Source organism: Tursiops truncatus, chromosome X (genome assembly GCF_011762595.2).
Source record: "Tursiops truncatus isolate mTurTru1 chromosome X, mTurTru1.mat.Y, whole genome shotgun sequence".
Lineage (NCBI taxonomy): Eukaryota > Metazoa > Chordata > Mammalia > Artiodactyla > Delphinidae > Tursiops > Tursiops truncatus.
In genome coordinates, this window is record NC_047055.1 from 64,324,529 (window position 1) to 64,337,911 (window position 13,383).

General features: G+C 36.7%; 1 protein-coding gene across 7 annotated transcripts in view; it reads right to left on the reverse strand.

The window, feature by feature from the left end:
• The window catches only part of GPR174 (G protein-coupled receptor 174), a 43,522-nt gene extending 31,303 nt beyond the window's left edge, over positions 1-12,219 (reverse strand). For 4 of the 7 annotated variants that reach the window (XM_033849694.2, XM_033849691.2, XM_033849692.2 and 1 more), the window contains exon 1: positions 3,249-3,634. The gene's annotated coding sequence lies outside the window, so the exon portion shown is untranslated. The other 3 variants (XM_019932198.3, XM_073798845.1, XM_033849695.2) reach the window with 2 other exon arrangements.
• Between the last annotated feature and the right edge of the window lie 1,164 nt (positions 12,220-13,383).

Sequence of the window (13,383 nt, forward strand, 5' to 3'; positions counted from 1 at the left end):
ACAAATAGATTGTCAATAATTAAGGAAGAAATTGAGGGGCTTTTGACTTGGGGTAGACATTTGCATATATTTTAGGTACCTAGTGAGATAGCAATTATGCTGTCTGAGATACAACTGAGCCTGAATAGGCAGCCTTGGCTTATGTGCTGGACGTAAGTCATGCTTCTATATGACCCACATACTGATCATGGCCAATGGTGTAAACTTTGGTTTCCTTACTAGGTAATAGTTAGTGAACTTCTTGGCCCATACCCAAATCTCCAGGGTCTATACAGACTTGATTTTGGTTAAGATCGTGCACTTCTGATTATTTCTTAAGAGCTCTATCTGCATCTGGCTGATGCTAATGCAGCTGTCGCTGCAAACGAAAGTGATGCCTGTGAAGCACACTCTCTACTCACAATTGTCTTCCAATGACTATACCAAGAGAGTCCACTTTAATTTTCAAATCTAAGATTATCACCCTCTTATATGATAAACATTAGTGATAGTCAAGCCACTAACTACTGCATCCTCTTTGGAATTCACATACCAGCAATTATTACAATATTTAGCTTCCTCACAGTTTATCCTAAGCCCCATATACCTGTTTCTGCAAGGCAGATACCTTGTAATCTTGATCCCCTTCTCAAATCTGGACTCTCCTAGACCTCGACACTTTCTTAATACTCTCTCTTACAGCTTTGCCAAACTTACGCCCTGGATCTCAATACAGCACATAAGCATCCAGTCCACGGTCAAGTCTGTGGTAGTATTATATTACGGCACCTAGTGTACATCAATTTGCATTTTGGGATTTTTTTCTGTCAGCACAGTAGGAATAATCATTTCCTATTCTTACAAGTAAACAGTGGTAAAGCCCAGCAAATCAAGGTTTGTTACATTATCAGGGCCCTTGGGAGAAACCTGAATTTTGCCCTCGGTATTGAGAAGTCCTTGAATGATTTCAAAATGACATCTTTTAACATTTCTCAATGAATAATGCATGTGTCTGTTAATCCTCAAGCCTTGTTAGGCAGTAAAATGAAATGAGCACTGGACAAAGTGTCACAAGACCTAGGATCCAGCCTTTTCTCTGTTATGGGCTCACAGAGGTACTTAACCCATTCACTTCAACTCTCTGGGCTTCAGTTCAACTGTAAAATGCAAACTGACGATCTGTCACTTCCCAAAGCATAAAAGAGTCTCATATGTTCGACACTGCTCCTGTGAATGACAAGATTTGAATCTGTCTCTGATAATTTCATATTCTCTGACTAGGGTTCTGGTAACTGATTCTTGGGACCTACGGCATAAGAGGAAGGCTTTGGGGACGTCACTTTAATGGGCAAGGGAAACAGGACTGTCTATGGTCTCTCCTCTGGGATTAAGTAGGAGTCAGAAGAAGGAGTTAAATTCCTTGTTTGGTTTCAAGCATCTGACTGGTGCCAAAAGTGTCTATCAGAGGAAGACAGAAAGCATGCTTATTTCTCCTTTTAATTTCAGTTACTTAGTGCAAAGGGGGATAATTGAGTCCATTGATTCCTAAAAATCCCTAGGTGGAAATTCAGTGAGCTTTTTGGAAGAGTCAATGTCCCTCTTAGATGTATTCACCTTTACAATATTCTGTACTATATTACACTGGCTCCAACAGAATAGATACAATAGATGGTTCCTGTCTCACAGAAATATTACTGCAAACATGCAAGGTAGAGTAGTACATGTGTTAACAAGTGCAAAGAAAATTTTATAATTAAAAAAAAATTTCCCCTTTGGCACAGACTTCTTGGAGTATGGCATTTATGTATTCCAAAACTTTGCTAGCTCGGAATCTTTCCCTGGGCTAAAAAAATTGAATCCCATCTAATAAACAAGGTCTTTATGTATACCACAGGGAAATATATTTAATATCCTGTGATACACCATAATGGAAAAAATATAAAAATGTTTATATGTGTATGACTGAGTCAGTTTTCTGCACAGCAGAATTTGGCACAACATTGTAAATCAACTATACTTCAATTAAAAAAAGTTGAATCCCATCTATAAGATTGGTACCTTTGCCACCATACCTGAGACTTACAGCAACTAAAACATTCAGAAAGATATACTCCTTGCTGAATGACCCAAAGCTCTCTAACAAATGTAGCTTTCCTAGTTGAATAAAATTATAACTTTTTTCTTCCCTGGAAAGATTACAGAAGTATAATATGCAGTCCCTGCACAGCACTGTTGATAGCAGAGAAGGGAGCAGGAAAGTCATTTGGGATTTAATCTTGGGTCATGTTGCACCATAAAAATCTATCATTTCCTTTCTGATAATCTCTGAATGGAGTTTCTAACAGTTTCATGCTATAGATAGCCTCATCATTTAAAGTTTGAAGGCACCTTCCTTAATATTTCCTCTTCGAGCACAAAAGAAAAACAACATGCAAACCAGAAAACAATTTCATTTACATTTTTTCAAAATAAGTTGTCAGTTATGTGTCTAAAAATGTAAATTTAATTCAAAATTATTTTATCCATTGTTGACTCTTTAAATGTACTGATTATTTATTCTGTTAGATGCAGCTTATCTATGAGCAACTGTTTCTATTATTTTATTTCCTCTCTCTCTCATTAAAAATATGTTTTGTTTTGTTTTGTTTTTCTTTCTGGAGTGTTTTCTTTGAAAGCAGACTCTCTATAGCTAACATTAATTATAATTCACTTTTAAAGTGAAAGTATGTAACTTATATAAGCTAATAGGAACACACATTCATGCTGGTAAGGGTCCTGAGATATTATAGCTCTTTTTATTTTTTAATCATAGCTCATTTTGAAAATAACACAAATCTAATTTAATATTTTGACAGATAAAAGTATCATCTACAAAGAATTATAGCAAAGAGTAGATAAAAACATCCTGCACATTCATACAAGTAACTCTGCTTAATAAAGAGTTGGTTAAATCATGAATGTTCACAAGGCTATTTTATTCAATATCAATTGAGGGAAACACATTATGAAAAACCTCTCCATGTCAAACTTATATTTCTCCAAGTTCAAAGTTGCCTGCTCCCTCTCACCTCAGGCAGCCAACTGTATAATTATTTTTGTTTGTGCAAATACCAAGGAAATGACATACAAGGATGGTCCAGATTTATTATATCCATACCACCCTCAGATCTGACAGGTTACCCAGAATCTGGTGTGAAGACATCAATTCAAGACAGCAAGGGTGAAAGGCACAGATAATAGCTAATATGCATTTAAAAACTAGAGCTTACCATTTCAATTTCTTTCTGTTTTCTCCAGAGATCTCCAAAAAATTCATGTGACAGCCAATCCAGCAAGGACACTACTGATCTGTGCATCAATTCCAGCTCCCTGTTCCGAGAACAACCAATCCAATCCCCCTTCACTACCACCCCAAAAAAAGGAAAGAGAGAAAGAAAGAAAAAAAGAAAGAAAGAAAGAAAGAAAGAAAAGGAAGGAAGGAAGAAAGAAAGAAAGAATGAAAAAAATGAATGAAGGAAAGAAAGAAAGAAGGGAAGGAAGAAAGAAAGGAAGGGAGTAGGGAAAGAGGTTGGAAGGAAAGAGTAAAAAGAAAACAAAATAAGAGAAAGCTGAAAGAAAAATGAAGAAAGCAAGAGGAAAAAGAAAAATAAAATAAAATTCTTAGCATTACCTAATCACTACCATGTTGAACAACATGGTAGTGAGATGTCAGAGTGAAATATGCAAGCCACACTGTGAACACTGAACATTTCCGTTTTCCAGGGGTAGCTTGAGCTAATGCTAACTCTCTCTCTCTCTTCCTCTCTCTCTCTCTTTCTGATTAATGATGCAGGGCTACCACTCCAGCCTGCAAAGCTTCACACAACACAGAAATTCTCGTTTCTATTTATAGGGCCACAGTGTATTGTCTTCCAATCCTGTGGTTGAACTCAGCTTTGAGTTTGTGGTATACAGCCTATTTGCTTATGAAGCCCTTTGCTGAAACTAGGGACCCCTGTTCCCATCCGTAGACAGTCGATCACTGCAATCTTCACTATTATCCTTTCTCACAGACTCTCAGTTATTGTGTTCAAGTATGAAAATGGACACACCCTATCTAAGGATGTCCCTTAGGTAACTCCCAATAGGAGAGGTCAAGGTGGGGAAGACATCTGCCTAGGGTATTCTTTTATGTTTAAACCTCCAAACTCCTGATAATGAAATAAATATTCCTTAAGAGGTTTGGAGATACTTAACTCACCATTTCCTATCCACCAACTCCCCATTCCCCTCAGAGTCCTTGTGACCAGGAAGTACAGGAAAGCACCCATTTCCTCTCAGTGTTTAGGGAGGACTGAGTGAAAAGCGGCTGGTTTCCTTTAGCCCAGACTCATAGCCACAGCCTCTTAAAGATGGTGTTCCAAGTAACTTCAGAGTCCCAGAGCACAGCACCACACTATATTAGGCACCTAACACCCCACCACCACTACCACCATCAGCACCACTGGAAGATGAACAAGAGGCAGCTGAAGGCAATTCCCAAGACTTGAGTAGTATCTTTAGATCAGAGTGAGGGAATTTTTCACAGTGGCCATAGGAGAAAGAAGTATGTTAGTGCAGATCCAGCCTCACACCAGGACATACCTGTATGATATACAGAGCACCTGTAGGGCTCTCTGTTTCAAAATGCTTCCTTCACAAATGCCTGAAACACCAGCCCTTTGGAGGTAAGCATTCCCTTCTTCCTGAAGTCTTGATTTTCAAATCCTGATGCTCTCTTACAAATATACTTACTTAAAAACCTTGGTGTGAATGAGTTAATTAGAATTCAAAAGACAGAAGTAGATGGTGGGAGCAGGTCACAAAGGAAAACTGAAGAGACACCAAGATGGGAAAACTGAACTGCCAAAAGTAATCTTTTTTTTTTCATAAACACTTCAGTAAGAACTGAAAGTAATACAGTCATTTCAACTGGTATTTAGAGAAAGTCTTTCAAAACTAAATGAATGGATATTTTTAACATCTTTATTGGAGTATAATTGCTTTACAATGGTGTGTTAGTTTCTGCTTTATAACAAAGTGAATCAGTTATAAATATACATATGTTCCCATATCTCCTCCCCCTTGCATCTCCCTCCCTCCCACCCTCCTTATCACACCCCTCTAGGTGGTCACAAAGCACCGAGCTGATCTCCCTGTGCTATGCAGCTGCTTCCCACTAGCTATCTATTTTACGTTTGGTAGTGTATATATGTCCATGCCACTCTCTCACTTTGTCACAGCTTACCCTTCCCCCTCCCCATAGCCTCAAGTCCATTCTCTAGTAGGTCTGTGACTTTATTCCCATCTTACCCATAGGTTCTTCATTACATTTTTTTTCTTAGATTCCATATATATGTGTTAGCATACAGTATTTGTCTTTCTCCTTCTGACTTACTTCACTCTGTATGACAGACTCTAGGTCCATCCACCTCACTACAAATAACTCAATTTTGTTACTTTTTATGGCTGAGTAGTATTCCATTGTATACATGTGCCACATCTTCTTTATCCATTCATCCAATGATGGACACTTAGGTTGCTTCCATCTCCTGGCTATTGTAAATAGAGCTGCAATGAACATTTTGGTACATGACTCTTTTTGAATTATGGTTTTCTCAGGGTATATGCCCAGTAGTGGGACTGCTGGGTTATATGGTAGTTCTATTTGCAGTTTTGTAAGGAACCTCCATATTGTTCTCCATAGTGACTGTACCAATTCACATTCCCACCAGCAGTGCAAGAGGGTTCCCTTTTCTCCACACCCTTTCCAGCATTTATTGTTTCTAGATTTTTTGATGATGGCCATTCTGACTGGTGTGAGATGATATCTCACTGTAGTTTTGATTTGCATTTCTCTAATGATTAACGATGTTGAGCATTCTTTCATGTGTTTCTTGGCAATCTGTATATCTTCTTTGGAGAAATGTCTATTTAGGTCTTCTGACCATTTTTGGATTGGGTTGTTTTTTTTTGTTGTTGTTGTTATTGAGCTGCATGAGCTGCTTGTAAATTTTGGAGATTAATCGTTTGTCACTTGCTTCATTTGCAAATATTTTCTCCCATTCTGAGGGTTGTCTTTTGGTCTTGTTTATGGTTTCCTTTGCTGTGCAAAAGATTTGAAGTTTCACTAGGTCCCATTTGTTTATTTTTGTTTTTATTTCCATTTCTCTAGGAGGTGGGTCAAAAAGGATCTTGCTGTGATTTATGTCATAGATTTTTCTGCCTATGTTTTCCTCTAAGAGTTTTATAGTGTCTGGCCTTACATTTAGGTCTTTAATCCATTTTGAGCTTATTTTTGTGTATGGTGTTAGGGAGTGTTCTAGTCTCATACTTTTACATGTACCTGTCCAGTTTTCCCAGCACCATTTAAAGAAGAGGCTGTCCTTTCTCCACTGTACATTCCTGCCTCCTTTATCAAAGATAAGGTCACCATATGTGTGTAGGTTTATCTCTGGGCTTTCTATCCTGTTCCATTGGTCTATATTTCTGTTTTTGTGCCAGTACCATACTGTCTTGATTACTGTAGCTTTGTAATATAGTCTTAAGTCAGGGAGCCTCATTCCTCCAGCTCCTTTTTTTTCATTCTCAAGATTGCTTTGGCTATTCAGGGTCTTCTGTGTTTCCATACAAATTGTGAAATTTTTTGTTCTAGTTCTGATCAAGTGGGGTATATTCCAGGAATGCAAGGATTCTTCAGTATATGCAAATCAATCAAGGTGATACACCATATTAACAAATTGAAGGAGAAAAACTATATGATCATCTCAATAGATACAGAGAAAGCTTTTGACAAAATTCAACACCTATTTATGATAAAACCCTGCAGAAAGTAGCCATAGAGGGAACTTTCCTCAACATAATAAAGGCCATATATGACAAGCCCACAGCCAACATCATCCTCAATGGTGAAAAACTGAAAGCATTTCCACTAAGATCAGGAACAAGATAAGGTTGCCCACTCTCACCACTCTTATTCAACATAGTTTTGGAAGTTTTAGCCACAGCAATCAGAGAAGAAAAGGAAATAAAAGGAATCCAAATCAGAAAAGAAGAAGTAAAGCTGTCACTGTTTGCAGATGACACATTACTATACATAGAAAAACCTAAAGACTCTACCAGAAAACTACTAGAGCTAATCAATGAATTTGGTAAAGTAGCAGGATACAAAATTAATGCACAGAAATCTCTGGCATTCCTATACACTAATGATGAAAAATCTGAAAGTGTAATCAAGAAAACACTCCCATTTACCATTGCAACAAAAAGAATAAAATATCTAGGAATAAACCTACCTAAAGAGACAAAAGACCTGTATGCAGAAAATTATAAGACACTGATGAAAGAAATTAAAGATGATACAAATAGATGGAGATATTTATCATGTTCTTGGATTGGAATTATCAACATTGTGAAAATGACTCTACTACCCAAAGCAATCTACAGATTCAATGCAGTCCCTATCAAACTACCACTGGCATTTTTCACCGAACTAGAATTAAAAATAATCTTTAGTGGCTTTGTACTAGGATAGCTATGGTGAAAATATTCCTGAGCATGTTGGGGAAAATATAAGGGGGAAAAGAGTAAATTAATCTTAATTTACATTAAGTCAGGTATGTTGACCACAGACCAAAATAGATTACCTCTGCTTTATCTTTTCATTCTGTACTCCAAGGTCTGGCAGAATATGGGGGTAATGCTTTGTTTGTTTATTTAATGAAATTTTTCCTATTTGCTTTTGGTTTCTCTAGAGTTTATCATGATGCTCTTTTCCCTCACACTCCATCCAGCAAACATTTATTGAATAACTGCTAAATGAAGACCAGTGCATCAAATACAGATTAGGAGGAGACAATGAGGGGAAAAGTGTGGGAGGGGGCTGATAGTAAAGGCATTGGTGCCACCTCCCAACAGCTTTTTAGGATCTAGTTAACCAGCTAAGACAATATGCAGTTGCCTCAAATATGTGGCAACATATATGTGATAAGGGTCTAAGAATGCCATATTTAGAGTCACAAGATTTCATAACAGAAGTTAGGGATCCTGGAGGGCTGGGGTAAGGAATGGAGTTTCAGGATGGAAGTCAGTCAAGTATTCCCAGGAGAAGGAGAGAATAGGCTGGGCCTATTAATAATGGCAGGATTCTAATAAGTAAATAATAGAAAGATATTATTTGGATTTCTAAAAACCCATAAATTTTGATGCTTTAAACAGGCCCACCTTTTAGTAGCCTCATTTTCCTCCTGTCTTCTTCCACAAAATAAGGTTTAGGTGTAAGCATATCAGTCTCTTTGAGTATTCAGCCTGCTAGCTCAGATAGAATTCATAAGAGCCAATCTTCATTTTGAAATAAAGCAACCGGTGGCAAAATTTCCTGACCTGGGCTGTACTTTTCCTATCTAGATCAAGGAACTTTAGGCTGATTAGAATCAAAGGAATACTCATATAGGAACATTGTTAAATTTCACTCCACTTTGGTCAAGTAAAAATTGTGTATCAGAGCTGAAGGGGATATGAGTGATGCTTTAGTCTAAGCTTTCATTTTAAAGATGAAGAAGGTAAAAGAGAAGGAACCCATCTTATGTCTCGCAGTCAATTAATGATAAAGCTGAAACCTAAACCTGGGTTTCTTGACTTTTATGACAATGTCCCCAGCAAAGTCATTTCTATCTGGACTGCATCTAATGGCATCTCTGAAATGGTTGATTTATTTGCAGTTATGTCATCTGTGGCAAGGCTTAGTCATTCAATTGCAGAAGAAAGGTCAAATATCAAATAGAGTAAAAAACTAAGTTCTATGGCTCTGCCTTTATATATAAAAGGGGTTGATATTTTAAATCATTAGATTGACTTAAAAAAAAAAAAAGGTCAAGCCCACTCAAATTAAGGATACAAATCTACGGATCAAGATAATTCTTTATCCTTTCTCAAAATTTGAATTCTGAAATATAAAATATACTAAAGTAGAAATAAAGGAAATGTTTGAGCTCTTATTATTAATTTGAGGAGAGAATTTTCTTTTTAATAAATGTTTCATTATGATCTAATGTTTACCTCACAATTCTAAAATTACTGTTTTAACTTAAATTTTTTGATGTGTTGTATATAAAATATTGCATGTTATAATATAGATTATCATTAATATAGTTTTTCTAAGCATAATCATACCATCAGACCTGCAATTTAAATATCAAGAGTTCTCCCTTTCCAATAATTTTCTATAGCTTAAATTTTCATTTGTTGTGATTTAATCATGACTAGCATTTGTTCTATAATCTGCAGAGTGCTTATGCCTTTTTATGTAATTGTACAGAATTAATACATCATCATTCATAAAATATGAGTGCTGCAATTAACAGATTAAAATACATTAAAAATAAATTACCTAAACTGTTTTCCTTGGGAAATTACCAGTTAAAGTACTAATTATACTCATTCCTTGTTTAAGTAGAGCATTTTTCATTGTGAAAGGGGAGGGTATTTCATGACCTGAGATTTGGCAATGCTCCAGTCACTGTGCTACCTCTTTTACATTCATTATCTTACTTACTTATCAAAACAACCCTATGTTTTAGGTGCTATTTGTCCCCAGTTTATATTGAAAAAGACAGGTTCAGAGATGTTAAGTAATTTTCCCCAAGTTGCACAGCTTTGATAGTCAAAAAATGCTGAGGATTGATTTGGAGTTTTGAAATTAAGATTTCAATACAGAGAATATCATTATTGATTCTCAGGCTATAGTGGTACCAGTTGGTAATGTATAATATTTTAACCAAATTCTATTAATTATTATAAATATACATACAATAAAAAATAACTTATAAATGGAGATTCAGGAGATGTTCAGGGCCAAAAGAAAAACTTTCATAGTTTTGGGATTATGAGGTTACAGCATAAGGGAGATTTCATATTTAGGGACCTCCCACATAGTCCTAAATGGACTGCAATATATCTCTAAATACCAAACTTTCAATCAGTCCCAGGGTAGATCACCTACACAACTCCTTCTTTCTTTGCCAAAGTTTTCATTTATATCTGATACCTGTATGTTTTGTGTTTCCTTGGGGTATAGTCTCTTACAGGATCATGGAAGAAGGTGAGAAAACAGAATTCACTTTACAGAAATTTACTAAATCCAGCAAGAAAGTGTGTGGGGGGAATTAGTGGAACGTTGTTTCTATTCCAGACAAGTAGTCCAGTGGCCACATACAAAGAGCTAGTTTGTTCAGGAGTATACTCATTTACAAAGCCAATGTAGTAAAGTTTAATTTGTTCATTGAATTTTCATTCTTTATCTAGAAAATAAAGATAAATGGTCCAGAACACAGTGTTAAAACTAATAAATAGTGGTTATCATGTATTAGGACATGTTTAGGGCCTGACGGGAGCCTATTTTGCTATTTTGAAAAATATTCAAGAACATTATACTAAAAGTCACAGTGTAAGTACAAATGAGCAATGGATTTCCCAATCAAAAATATCACTCAAGGGAATAGAGCAAAGGATCTACATACTCAGACCAGAATTCAAGGCAGAAGTGATTTTGTTGTTGCTTATTTTAAGTCCTTATAATTAGCATAAGTACTTAGGGAGGGTATCTACTGTACTAGACCTTTGATAATAGGGGATTCAGCTGCAGCCACCAAGGTTACTTTATACAGCCTGTATTCGGGTATACATCTGTGGACAATGCCCTACAGAGAAAGAAACACCCTTATCCATATACAGACTAGAAGGTCACTTATTGTACACAATATAACACTCAGTGCAAGTGTTATAACCCCTAAAACCCACTCACATACCTGCCACCAGGTATGAAAAGTCAGTATCTCAGAAGTGGGTTTTATTTTTTGTTCTTCCTCTTCTGTGTCCTTTTTGCAAAAGCAAACTCTGTTGCGAAGTGTAACATGTATAGCCTCAAATTCCTTACTTAGTGTAAGTTTATCAAGTAAATCTGCTCTCAGTAGAGACCCTGGCAGTTTCAGGACAATTAACAGGAAAGGAGTTCTGAAGAGGAATGGGAAGGGTGTGGGGAGGTATCCACCACATAATTTGCCTTGGGTCAAACATACTGATCACATAAGAGGCAAAGTATTGGAGTAAAAGAATTCTTAGACATCTTCCTGTACATGAGTTTTTATTGGTGAGCCATGCATTGAGTTCAGAAATTCGTGGAATCTCTGAAAGCATTTATAAAATTTTTGTGTGCAATCATATGTGTACTTTTGGGGGGAGAAAGTCCATATTTTAATCTGATTCTTGTACGGGACTGGGGCCACCTCAGACTATCTGCTCTCAGGAAGTGCAACCTGGCAGGAAGAGCCTAGTGAGTGAGGATTTTCAAATAATAATCCCTCAAATGGTTACAAGCCACTGATCTGTCCAACTTCCTCATTTTACTGGTGAGGAAATTGAAGCCAAGAGAGTTACAAATCTTGTCCAAAACAGTATAATCAGGATGAGCTCAGTGGAAATTATTTTGAGTCTAATGAGAAATGATCTCTCTTAACCTCTATTTTCCTTGATATTATCTTTGTGAGGGGCACTGTGGGTGGAAAAGAGGATGCTCAATATGTTGGATACAGGCTTATGCTGGTATTTTCTGACCTGAGTAATGGCAGAAGAGGAGAGGTGGCAAAAAGGGAAAGGAAATGTTGAATAAAGCAGACTTTTCAGCCTAGAGAATCTCTGAAATTGTATGAAAATGTTAGCTTAGCAAGATGTAAATGATGTAGTACTGATAAGCTGCTTCCCTCACCACTATGTAGGGAGTAGGTGAGTCCCTGGTCCCCCATCCCAAAAGGCCATGCTCCCTCCCAAGTAATTAATCAAATACCTAATAGTTGAATTCAAAGCCATCTGTCTTTTTTTGGAGCCTCCCCATTTGTCTCGTAACCATTTCTTTTCCTCCATCTTCCATATGTCTTGGTTAAGGAAAAGAAGTGTAGGCATTTGCAATTTCAGGGATTATCATCACATTAACCAAATCATTCTATGCCCTACCCTACATGTTTTAGTCAGGGCACTTTCATATGCAAATGACTGAAACCCACTTAAACTGGATTTTTAAAAAATGTGTTAGCTCATGTACCTGAAATTTCCAGGACTTCAAGCACTGCTGTACTTATGTTCTCAGACAATCAAAGCAGAGATATGTTTTTGTTGTTGGTGTTTTTTTTGGTCATATCTTGTCTCTTATTTCCTCTGGTTTGGCTTCATTCTTATGTAGGCTTTCCACAAGTCGTGATAAGTTGTGCTCCCAATAGTCCTGGAAAATAAGTAGAGCAGGTATTATTATACTCTTCTTATCCATGAAGAAAATGGAAAACAGATGATTTAAAGATGTAAGAGAATTGCTCAAGGTAACATAACTAGTTAGGTAGGTGACTGTATCAGACACTTCACATCATTTCAGACCTACATTTTACTCCAGTTGTTGCTTAAGCAACTAGCTGTGGACCAACATAATCTGACAGCATCATATCTCAAGTGCACCATATATATCTCTCATTTTGGCTCAGGATTTCTCTGTATAGAATGGATGCCTTCTGGAAAACTTGAAACTGTGACAGAGCTTTAGAAAATGTTCATCACTGCAGATCCAATAGGATCTTAAACAGGACTGGCTCTAACAAGATGGATTTTAAATAGGAAAAATGCTTTGCCTTACTCTATATCTAAAAATGTAATCAGCCACTTAGAGAACAGGAGCGATGTGGATAAGCAACATAACATGTAGAAAAGACTGAGGAATTTCAGCTGACATTTAGCTCAGACTCAGTGAACAGTGAGCAATAATCAACAGCAAAAAGTAAATGCTATCTTAGGCCAAATTAATGGAAATAAGCTATCTAGAATGATGGAGATGATAGTTATATTCTACTCTGAGCTAGTCACTCCTAGCTACTAAAGTAGTTTATAAAGTTCAGGTGGTCACAACTTGAGGAGAGAATATAATAAGAAAAGAACACCTAAGATAATAAAAAGGTATTTACAAGATAAGACAGTTGAAAGAACTGAGGAAGTTTAGTGTGCAGAATCTGGGAGTTTGGAATGGAGCACATGCCCTCTACCTTTAAATAACTCAGTGGCTGTTATACAAAAGAATAACAATATCTTATTCAGAAACCACTATGCGCCCTTTACATGAGCAGATTAATCAACGCAACCCTAAAGGGAGGATAGGAAACTGTAGATGCAAACTACCAAGAGACATATGCTTCCTGAATGTTAGAAAAAGAAATATTCAAGCAATTACCTATGACAAAAGTTTAAAAAGACAGACTAGGCAAGCAAATGAGTTCCCTGTCCCCATAAAGTTATGAAAGCAGAAGCTAGACTATTCATAATGGAAATTACTATGTACTGAATCGTAGCCTTTAC